Source organism: Crassostrea angulata, chromosome 2 (assembly GCF_025612915.1).
Source record: "Crassostrea angulata isolate pt1a10 chromosome 2, ASM2561291v2, whole genome shotgun sequence".
Lineage (NCBI taxonomy): Eukaryota > Metazoa > Mollusca > Bivalvia > Ostreida > Ostreidae > Magallana > Magallana angulata.
The window spans coordinates 37,425,029-37,436,851 of record NC_069112.1 but is presented as its reverse complement, the minus strand read 5'-3'; the positions used below and the strand labels follow the sequence as shown (position 1 = coordinate 37,436,851).

The window sequence follows — 11,823 nt, the reverse complement described above, 5'->3', positions numbered from 1 at the left end:
TCAAGTATAATTAGACATCGGTTTACGCAAGAAAAGCGACCGTTTTAATTAGCTTGTCAATGGATAATTAAACAAACTACGAGGCTAACATGCCTGTTATCTGTCGCCTGTCCTCCGATTCCGCAATTTCTACTCTAAATTTACTGAACACAGTTCATTATACTCTTCCAAGTATGTTTTCTTGATAAGGAAAGAAATAACTATATTATAAAAACAAACCTTTGCATCAAATTTATGCTGATATATTTCCCGCGACTCAGAAATCATCGCGAACAAAGCGGAAATTGGATACACGCGGGAAAAACTGTGTGCTGTTCTTAGGTTACAAGTGATGTCTTTCAAAAGGACTATTTTTGAGATATTTTCCCCTGATATATATCAGTTGATTCGAAGGTATGTAGACTATTAAAACATCAATGACTTGCTAATACAAAACATTTTTTTTTTTGCAAAAAGCTGGCGGAACGTGGCTGCCTGAAGGGACAGGGGCACCCACATGTTTTTTTATGCTGCACACGATATCATATTACGTAGCCTATTCACAATGAAATGTTTTATCTAAAATGATCACGCCCAGCCAAAACAACCGTGTGTCAAAAAATATTTTGTTCGTGTTCTTCTATACAGATGGTTTTTAAGATAATGGGTCGTTAAAGGCGTTTTCTCTTTACATGTTTATATTAAAAGAATGCATTTTGAACATTTCAAAAATAATTATTACAAATCGGGGATAAAATGATGTAGCATGTTTGTGTGTCTACCGACAGATATACATTAAAATAATGAAGATTAAAATATGGTTACGCCCGAGTTCTCTTTCTTTTTTGTAAAGTTAGCGTCTGCTCTGAATCTGTATTTCACACCAATCTTTTTCTTCCCACTCTTAAGCTTATCCCTTCTATATTTCAAAAACACATGTTGAGACGTTTGATCATTTATAGATGCAATATAGGAATCTGCTTCTGGAATCGGGGTCTGATGTAATATCCCGCCCGGAGTTTGCTCAGTGGGTATGCTGGGTTCAGCTCAACCGGTGCTAGTAAATTTGAATAGTGACATTTTAAAATCAAAATATATAAAATTCTAAGAAATTTGAAAAGCACAACGTTCTTAGTTTTAAACATAGCTACGTGTAGAGGTATAACTAATGTGTCACATATCGCGTAAAGAAGATTTTTACTTATGCACACAAACACACAAATCTTATCTTCATATCATGGCTATAATGATTTAAAATTTAAATTCATTTAAACTATCACTTTTTTACCGATTTGAAAAGCAAAAATACTAGATGTATGTATAAAATCTACTGTAGCCGTGTTTTCAATTACTATCCCCATTCCATGACTATACCTGATTATAGTCTGTTTGTTAATTGATTTTTTATCGAGGGTAAATGATGTCATTAAGAGGTAATTTCATTGATGTATTTTGTAAACGTTGTATACTTTGTGACCCCAAGTCACACTGCAGGTCACCCACCCCAACGGTAACCACCCAAATTCTGTATACGCATACTGTATATGTAATGTCACGCAACCCCTTTTATCTGTTGGTCAACTGACGCTGCAAAATTCTAACATGTTTTGCATTCCCCAGAATTTATGATCAATAATATTTTTAAATCACGGGTTTCGAATAATAATAGATAGTAACTAGAGACGATCTCGTTGCGAGCAACGAAGAGGTCTTCCGTTCGATTTTTAGAATGAAATAAGACATCATCGACTTTGATTTTCGACAACAAAACATGTTATGGAAAAAGGAGTGAAGTACTAATGCGTTATTGTATCGCTTTTTATAAGTTCTCTTACTTTTTTAAATACTTGCATTTCTTTCAATTAAGATGAAAACAGATCAAACTTGTTTACCTTTGGTCCCTAAAAACCATAATTTGGTAACGCAAGAGAAAATCATTATATTGTTAGGACATATAAACGTATCATACCTAATATAGCTTTACTAACCTTTCACAAAATGGCTTTCATTAAAGGGCTATAGATAAAAGATTTTAGAGCGCTTTGATCCCCTAATTTAAGGGGCCAGTCCTTTTTTCTTGGATTCAAATGAAAGGACATTTAATTCTGAACACATTTTGTCAACACGTGTTTAGAAATTCGTTACTGTTCTAGAGATATATAAGAAAGAAGGTTTAAGGGGCCGATGCCTTATTTCTTAAGAGGGGCCTTTTGACGAAATTTTGAAGGTTGTATATTGTTAAAAACATCATTTTGAACAACTTTTCGTCTGCTCTGCATTTCAAAATAGTTTTCCTTTCTGAGATATGGGTGATCAAAATGTTGGACTTTTGGCCTGACGGGAGTTTATTTTATCGATTATTATTAATTTTAAAATCAACGATATGTTTTTTTGCATGGTAAGTAGTTTCTAATATGCATTTGAATTACGCACATGTTATAATATGAATTCTCGAACTTTTACGACAAGAATTTCAAGAGAACCCCATATGAATCATGTTGTGTTATATTTAAAGGTAGAATTAATTCCATCAAACTATGTATCAGTAATCGAAAAATTTCTAAAAATTGTACACATGAGTCTCGTTCAACCAGACGCTCGGCTGTCTTCGTGAATCTCTGACTACCAAGAGATACTTTTTGTTCGTCTGAGATTTGCGGAAAGAGCCGAGCGTTCGGTTGAAGTAGACTTAATTGAACTCTGGCGTAGGAATACATACGACTACAAAAAATATCTTAACTATTCGTACTATTTAAAATCTGACTATTTTCACGGTATTTATGAATACGTTTCCTTGAAAATTAATGGTTCAGCATAAAGTGCACCGAATTTATCTGTTATTTTCAAGATCTAAGTCTTGTCAGCGGTGATGATTTGTGGTTAGGTCCAAACAAGAATTGTCCTCCATTTGAGATATTGAGGATGAAAGTGTTGGACTTCTGGCCTCTTAAAATCCCTAATTACGTAACATAGGAGTAAATGATTGTCTAGTATAGGTGAATAACGTTAGAATGAACATAATTGCTTCTATAACGTATCACAAAATATTTCACGGTAAAAAGTTATCACTTAAAGACTTTAGAGCCCCTCAGCCTCTAATTGGAAGGGCCAGCCCCTTTTTGATGTCATAAAAATGTTCTTGTCAATTCAAACACATTTTGTTTAACAAGTGTTTACAAATTATGTACCGTTCTCGAGATATCTGGAGAGGGTTGTTTGAGGGGCCGACCCTGTAACTCCTTTTAAGGACCGCATAACAAAAACAAAATATGGAATATGGTTGCAGATTGTTAAGCTCAATATTTTGACCATCTTTTGTTCAATATTGCTTTTCAAAATTTGCCTGCATTTTGAAATATTGTGCATCAAAGTTTTTGACTTCTGTCCCCTTAAAATCCCTAATTACGTAACATAGGAGTAAATAGTTGCCATGTATAGGTGAATAACGTAAGAATGAACCTAATTGCTTCTATAATGTATCACAAAATATTTCACGGTAAAAAGTTATCATTAAAAGACTTTAGGGCCCCGCTCAGCCCCTCATTTGAAGGGCTACCCCTATTTCATGATTTCAAATGAAAGCTTTTGTCAATTCAAACACATTTTATTCAACAAGAGTTTACAAATTTTGTACCGTTCTCGAAATATCTTGAGAGAGTCGCTTTAGGGGCCAACCCTGTAACTCCTGTTAGGAACCGTATAACAAAGAAATTATGGTTGCAGATTGTTAAGCTCAATATTTTGACCATCTTTTGTTTAATATTGCTTATCAAACTTTTCCTGCATTTTGAGATATTGAGCATCAAAGTTTTGGACTTTTGGCCCCTTAAAATCCCTAATTACGTAACATAGGAGTAAATGATTGTCATATGTAGGTGAATAACTTTAAAATGAACATAATTGCTTCATAAACGTATCACAAAATATTTCACGGTAAAAAGTTATCATTAAAAGACTTAAGAGCCCCCTCAGCCCCTAATTTGAAGGATCAGCCCCTTTTCTTTGAGGTCGCAGGAAAGCTCTTGACTTTATAAAGATTATCTGTTCTAAATATTTTAACAAAATACTATCGAGGAAAGAGATATTAAAAGAAACCTTGAAAAATCACGACGCTTTTCTAACCGTAATTTTCGAGCTCGGGCGAGCTTTAGCGCTTTTGGTCACAAGAAAATATATGCCTTACTGAAGCATTAAAGACATTTAAATCGAAAAAAATATGTTTTGACCCTAATTTTGACCATGCCTCTTTAATATAATATAATGACCTCATTTTAAGTAAGCAGTCTCTTTGCTTGAAAATTGCATAAAACTTGTTAATTTCGTGGCAACGGAGTAATAATGCGAAGCAAGATGTGCGTCAACACAGCTGAAACCTCTACAGCGAAATACATAAAACTGTTTTAAGAGGTTTGCGGCTTATATAGGAGTTATAGGGATACCGGTGATGAAAGAGAAATATGCGGGATAATGCCTATTTATTTAGCTTTCAATTGATATCTATTCTTTCTCGGGCTCTTTTGGTTCTGGTTTGAGTTGTATTTCTTCCCTTTTAAACGGTGCTTTTGACCTCAAAAATGCATCGGTGTAGCTTTTGGGTTGGGTAGAGTTTTTACTTAGCTACATAGCAGTTAAGTTCAAGAGGAGTCCGTTTGTTCCTAGTTGACATTTATCTTTTGTGAATTTAGGCAGTGATCATTCTCCCCTTTAATGACCAAGTCTTATTTGATGTTTGGGCGAGTGCTTGTTTAAATTTGCCTTGCAATATTAAAAATATCAATATTAATAATCAAATGCTCCATATGATGTAAAATGTATATACTCTTATCTTTTCACCAAAACTTATAGTCGTAATTTCTTTTTTATATGACCTTGAGTACATGTTACTGATTCAATATTATTATATTTTTTTAATTTATTTATTTATTTTGATTTTTTAAAAGCATACAGACACAGACCTTGCATACATACCGAATATAGGGTTTTTCCGCGTCAGGTTTTTTCCTCGATTCATAACCTAGAACGGTATATAAAATGTACACGAATCAAATTTTCACTATTTCAAAGTCATAGTGAAAATATAATTCAAGATTGTTTAAACCTGTGAAGTAAGATGGTACAATTATCTAATTGCCGCTCTTTATAATGAAACATTCGGACAATTAAACCATTTACACGATTTTCTTAATGTTAAATAATTACCGATAATTTTTTTTAAAGATGCAAACAGTCTTAGAGAAATAAATCATGTACCGTTAGATATACCAGAAGCTCAAGTATAATTAGACATCGGTTTACGCAAGAAAAGCGACCGTCGTAATTAGCTTGTCAATGGATAATTAAACAAACTACGAGGCTAACATGCCTGTTATCTGTCGCCTGTCCTCCGATTCCGCAATTTCTACTCTAAATTTACTGAACACAGTTCATTATACTCTTCCAAGTATGTTTTCTTGATAAGGAAAGAAATAACTATATTATAAAAACAAACCTTTGCATCAAATTCATGCTGATATATTTCCCGCGACTCAGAAATCGTCGCGAACTAAGCGGAAATTGGATACACGCGGGAAAAACTGTGTGCTGTTCTTAGGTTACAAGTGATGTCTTTCAAAAGGACAACTATTTTTGAGATATTTTCCCCTGATATATATCAGTTGATTCGAAGGTATGTAGACTATTAAAACATCAATGACTTGCTAATACAAAACATTTTTTTTTGCAAAAAGCTGGCGGAACGTGGCTGCCTGAAGGGTCAGGGGCACCCACATATTTTATTATGCTGCACACGATATCATATTACGTAGCCTATTCACAATGAAATGTTTTATCTATAATGAACACGCCCAGCCAAAACGTATGTCAAAAATATTTTGTTCGTGTTCTTTTATACATATGGTTTTTAAGATAATGGGTCGTTAAAGGCATTTTCTCTTTACATATTTATATTAAAAGAATTCACTTTGAACATTTCAAAAATAATTATTACAAATCGGGGATAAAATGATGTAGCATGTGTGTGTGTCTACTGACAGATTTACATTAAAATAATGAAGATTAGAATATGGTTACGCCCGAGTTCCGTTTCTTTTTTGTAAAGTTACCGTCTGCTCTGAATCTGTATTTCACATCCATCTTTTTCTTACCACTCTTAAGCTTATCCCTTCTATATTTCACATACACATGTAGAGTCGTTTGATCATTTTTAGATGCAATATAGGAATCTGCTTCTGCTTCTGGAATCGGGGTCTGATGTAATATGCCGCTCGGAGTTTGCTCAGTGGGTATGCTGGGTTCAGCTCAACCGGTGCTTGTAAATTTGACTTGTGACATTTTAAAATCAAAATATATGAAATTCTAAGAAATTTGAAAACCACAACGTTCTTAGTTTTAAACATAGCTACATGTAGAGGTATAACTAATGTGTCACATATCGCGTAAAGAAGATTTTTACCTATGCACACAAACACACAAATTTTATCTTCATATCATTGCTATAATGATTTAAAATTTAAATTCATTTAAACTATCACTTTCTTACCGATTTGAAAATCAAAAATACTAGATGTATGTATAAAATCTACTGTAGCTGTGTTTTCAATTACTATCCCCATTCCATGACTATACCTGGTTATAGTCTGTTTGTTAGTTGATTTTTTATCGAGGGTAAATGATGTCATTAAGAGGTAATTTCATTGATGTATTTTGTAAACGTTGTATACTTTGTGACCCCAAGTCACACTGCAGGTCACCCACCCCAACGGTAACCACCCAAATTCTGTATACGCATACTGTATATGTAATGTCACGCAACCCCTTTTATCTGTTGGTCAACTGACGCTGCAAAATTCTAACATGTTTTGCATTCCCCAGAATTTATGATCAATAATATTTTTAAATCACGGGTTTCGAATAATAATAGATAGTAACTAGAGACGATCTCGTTGCGAGCAACGAAGAGGTCTTCCGTTCGATTTTTAGAATGAAATAAGACATCATCGACTTTGATTTTCGACAACAAAACATGTTATGGAAAAAGGAGTGAAGTACTAATGCTTTATTGTATCGCTTTTTATAAGTTCTCTTGCTTTTTTAAATACTTGCATTTCTTTCAATTAAGATGAAAAAAGATCAAACTTGTTTACCTCTGGTCCATAAAAACCTACTGTCATACTGAAAATATAATTGAAGATTGTTTAAACCTCTGAAGTCAGATAGTAAAAGTATCTAATTGCCGCTCTTTATAATGAAACATTCGGACAATTAATCTATTCACGCGATTTTCTTAATGCTAACAAAATTACCGATAAATATTTTTAAAGACGCAAACAGTCTTAGAGAAATAAATAATGTACCGTTACATATAGCAGTAGCTCAAGTATAATAAGGCATCGGTTGACGCAAGAAAAGCGACCGATTTATTTACCTTGTCAATTAAAATACGAGGCTTACATGCCTGTTATTTGCTGCTTGTCCTCCGATCCCGCAATTTCTACTCTAAACGAACTGAACACAGATCATTGTACTCTTCCATAACTGTTTACTTTATCAGGAAAGAAAGAACTATATTATAAAAACAAACCTTTGCATCAAATTTTCCGCGATTCAGAAATCATTGCGAACAAAGATGAAATTGAATACACGCGAAAAAAACCCCTGATATACGGCATGTGTGCTGTTCTTAGGTTACGAATGATGTTTTTGAAAAGGACAATTATTTTTCAGATATTTTCCCGAGTTATATATCAGGTGATTCAAATGAATGTAGACCATTGAAACAGCAACGCTTTGCTAATGCAAAACAGTATAAATATTTTTTTTTTGCGAAAAGCTGCCGGAACGTGACTGCCTGAAGGGTCAGGGACATCCACATGTTTTATTATGTTGCACACGATATCATATTACGTAGCTTATTCACAATGAAATATTTTTCTAAAATTAACACGCCCAGCCGAAACGAACGTATGTCAAATATCAATCCTTGGTTCGTGTTCTTAGCTTTCTTTTATACAGATGGTCTCTAAAATAATGGGTCTTAAAGGCATTTTCTTTTTACATGTTTTTATTAAAACAATGCACCTTAAACATGTCAAAAAATTACTACTAATCGGGGATAAAATAATATAGGATGCAATGGAGGATGGACAGCCATCGCTAAAACTGGTGCTGACGGAACAGAAATATCTGGAAGTAAACGAGACCTTGTCGATCGTCTTGTAGCTGGAGATGAGATCAGAATTTCATTGAACGATAATAAATATTTAACATAGATACAGTCAGCCACCTTGACTGAAAATGAAAATGTTTGTGTTCAAGCAATTTTCCAACTTAGTCGTGTATATGACGACTTCGAAAGCGATATACACTGGGAGTTTTTGAAAGTATGTACAACTGGCACCGTCCATATTTCTAAATGGTCTGGTGGTGAACATACCAATAAGGGCCGAGAAACATCAACATCTGATGTCGTATGGTATGTAAGGTACGTATCAGGGTAAACTTCGATATTATGCATGTTTAAAAAATGAAAACTCTAATGGCATTTTCTTTTTCACTATCGGAGTTTGAATTTAAAAACATTGACGTTTTAAATCTAAATCCAGATCACAGACCGGTCAGAAACAGTATACAGGCGTGAAGATATGTGTGCAAAGTAGGAGTTGGTGCACGCAGTATACCATGGCGCTAGTGTTCAAATTTTATGCCTAAGTGATGGAATTATAACCAAAATTACAAAAGCTGAAGTGTCAAGTGATAGCTCGTCTGTATACGGATAATTCCCATGGCGTCTTGGACAATTGAAAATAGGTTTTAATCTACATGTTTTCTGGCTGTTAACGATATGGTCAAATACAGGCAAAATTCAAAATTCTGAATGGCTAGTTGGGGAGCACAGTAGCCGCCGGGTAAGTTATGGCCATAGTGACAACATGGAGTGGCTTGTGGATGGTTGCTGGACACGGATTTATAGTCATGACAGATTTGGACAAAAAATGTCTGGTTCTTTAGACCTGCTTGATGAAGCTGTTTTGGCAGGCAAAAGAGTCCGAGTTAAAATCAATTCGTATATAACGGAAGCAGATAATCTTTATGTAAGGAATGGTCAGGTTTCTGCTCAACTTTTAGGACAATATTCAAAAAATGCTGCATATGGATTTCCAACTGATGTGTATTGGGTCTAGCAAATTGCATCAACAACAGGTGATGTCGAAACAGTGAGGTACAATATTGGAAGCACTATTAACAAAATGACGTCGAATGACAAAGAATCCATCACGTGGATTGTTGAATCTAGATCCTGGTCAAAGCTACTTACCACTTCTAGCTCTGGCATTGCTACATATGGATCTAAAGCTAACCTGATTTCTTCTCTACAACGTGGATATTTGCTTCGTTTAGTAGTTTACGAAGAAGAAGATTCTTAAAGCATTATAGAGGCCGATAACATATCCATTCCAAGCTCTGAAGTCGCAGTACAGTATGTAAGGTATATCGGCGATGAAAACGGAAGTGGGGGGATTCCGAGGCGGTTTAAGTCCCCTGCCTATTGGAAATTTACTTTGACGTCAACAAACGGAAACCAGCAGGCTGCTTGGTGGAAGGTTGGGGAACACTCGTCACTTTCGGCTACCATAGAAAATTACCAAGTGGATTGGATTGTAGGTTAAGAACTAAGTTTAGAATTTTAATTTTATACCTAAATATCAATTTTTGTTCAAAATTGCGTGACGTTTACCTAGGAATAAACGGCTTGGTCAGGTTATACGTGTACTATTGAACAATAAATGTCACGATCTTTCAAAACATGTGAAAATGGAAAGTTACAGTAAATATAAATGTCATGAAATAGCTGCATTTTTTTTTTATTGTTGAAGACCTATATATAAAACACAATAAAACACTTCATATTTTATCGACTCGCTACTAAATTATAGAGGTTTACTTATTAAAGAACTTTCATTATAGAATAAAAGGGCATCTTCAGGATGATTTTCAGCGAAATAAGTCTTGTGCTTTCTCTCTGGTCTATAAAAATTTGGTCTACAAAAACACTCTTATAATACAAAAAATAATCATAAATTTAATCTTTAAAATTCCGTTTCATAGAAACAATCATTAATCGTTAAAAAAAGTCAAACCCTAACTGTTTTGCTATTTAGTTTGACTGTTAGCTCAATAGGAACTACATTTAAGTCGCATAACTGTTAACTACATCTAAAACAGCGTCGCTTTATCGCTAATACTTTTACTTTTACCTAGAGCCAGGTGATAGTAACTGAAATCGTTTTATTAAATTGTCCCGCCATGGGCTTACGTTTACCGATTTGTAAAACCTTATAAGGTATATTTTTGACAAATACATGTACAAGTTTTTTTGTTTTTTTTAAATTAATAACTGTATTATCAAACTTTGGGGAATCTTATCCGTTGAATCTGTAAATGAAGATTGTCTATTAGCACTATTTTTTTTATCATCCGTGTATTGATTTTTAACTTTTTACATTGACCTAAAGAATTTTGTTCTTTGTTATTTGTAAGTTCTTAATAAATATACTTTTTAGGCGTTCGTCCCTTTCCAGCTCTTCCTAGGTGTGCAAATAAGGGATTTACTTTTAAGGATAACATGGGGTACTTTAAGTGGATAACATTACCAAGATCTGATATATTTCTTCATTACTCTATTTAAAGATATATAGGAATTCCACATAAATGAATATATCTTAGTCAATCGCATAACAAAAATACAAGGGAAACAATACCTAAATCTTTTTAACTTGCTGTAACAAAATTTAAACGATTTAAATAACCTCACCTTAAATAAATAATGAGACAGGTCTATCAACAACAATGGCGACGCCAAGAGAAACAGGGGCATATCCTTAAGTTTGACAGCTTTATCAAAGAAAAAGAGAGAGAATCAAGCTTACAAGGATAGAAACAAAGGAAGGATTTCCATCGGAGACCATGTAGAAAGATGTATTAGGGTTAAAACTGAGCTGAACTTTAGTTTCCATAAAAAAATCGCGAGGTTGGATGGATTTTGCTAAATATGTTCATGGTATATTTGTCCCATGTCTTTACTTTACAAGTTATAAACACAGATGGAAATCAGATTTTAAAGAACCTTTGGGAATAAGCCGAGGCATCTGCTCACAAGTGGCCACACCCATATTACTAGTATGTTTAAAATGAAAATCACACATTTGGTATAATATGTGTACAAACTTCAATCATTTTTATTTCTGTCCGTACATATCTCCAGAGAATTTATTATGTGCGTGTCAATAGAATTAAGAATTCCAATATTTTGTCTTAAAGTCATAATTGTACCCCTCAACTAAGTAAAATATCTAGTTAGGAAAACATAATACTTAAGATAACTTATTTAGCAGTTAACTAAAGAAAACTATAAAATAATTAAGTGCGTGTGTTCAATTCATAATAACGCAATTTTACCTTTCGGATTTTGAAGATAGGGCGGAGTCAGAACAGTAATGTAGTGTATAGTGTACAGGTTCTTACTGAAGGGTGCGACCATAAAGATCATAAAGCGTTTAAATGATGTATAAAATGTTAAAAAATGTCTACTGACACAGTTAAGAAACTGACTGTATATTTAAGAAAAACATTCAACTCCATCTTTAATCATATATCATGTCACTTTCACGTAATAAAGAGTCGCTATGGCAGGGGGTATATACATGTATGTGTCTTATTATTTTATTTTGCTCTGGCAACTTAATGAAAAAACTGAGAAAATCCACATATTAAGAAACGTGAAATTATGAAAAGGTCTATTTACGTTAAGAGATTGTGAAAACACACGAACAGAGTTTAAAGGGACGA

At 33.9% G+C, this 11,823-nt stretch overlaps 1 pseudogene; it reads left to right on the top strand.

Annotated features, from left to right (window-relative positions):
* The first annotated feature begins 5,337 nt into the window (after window positions 1–5,337).
* LOC128174286 (uncharacterized) lies at window positions 5,338–9,644 on the top strand (annotated as a pseudogene).
* The last annotated feature ends 2,179 nt before the right edge of the window (window positions 9,645–11,823 follow it).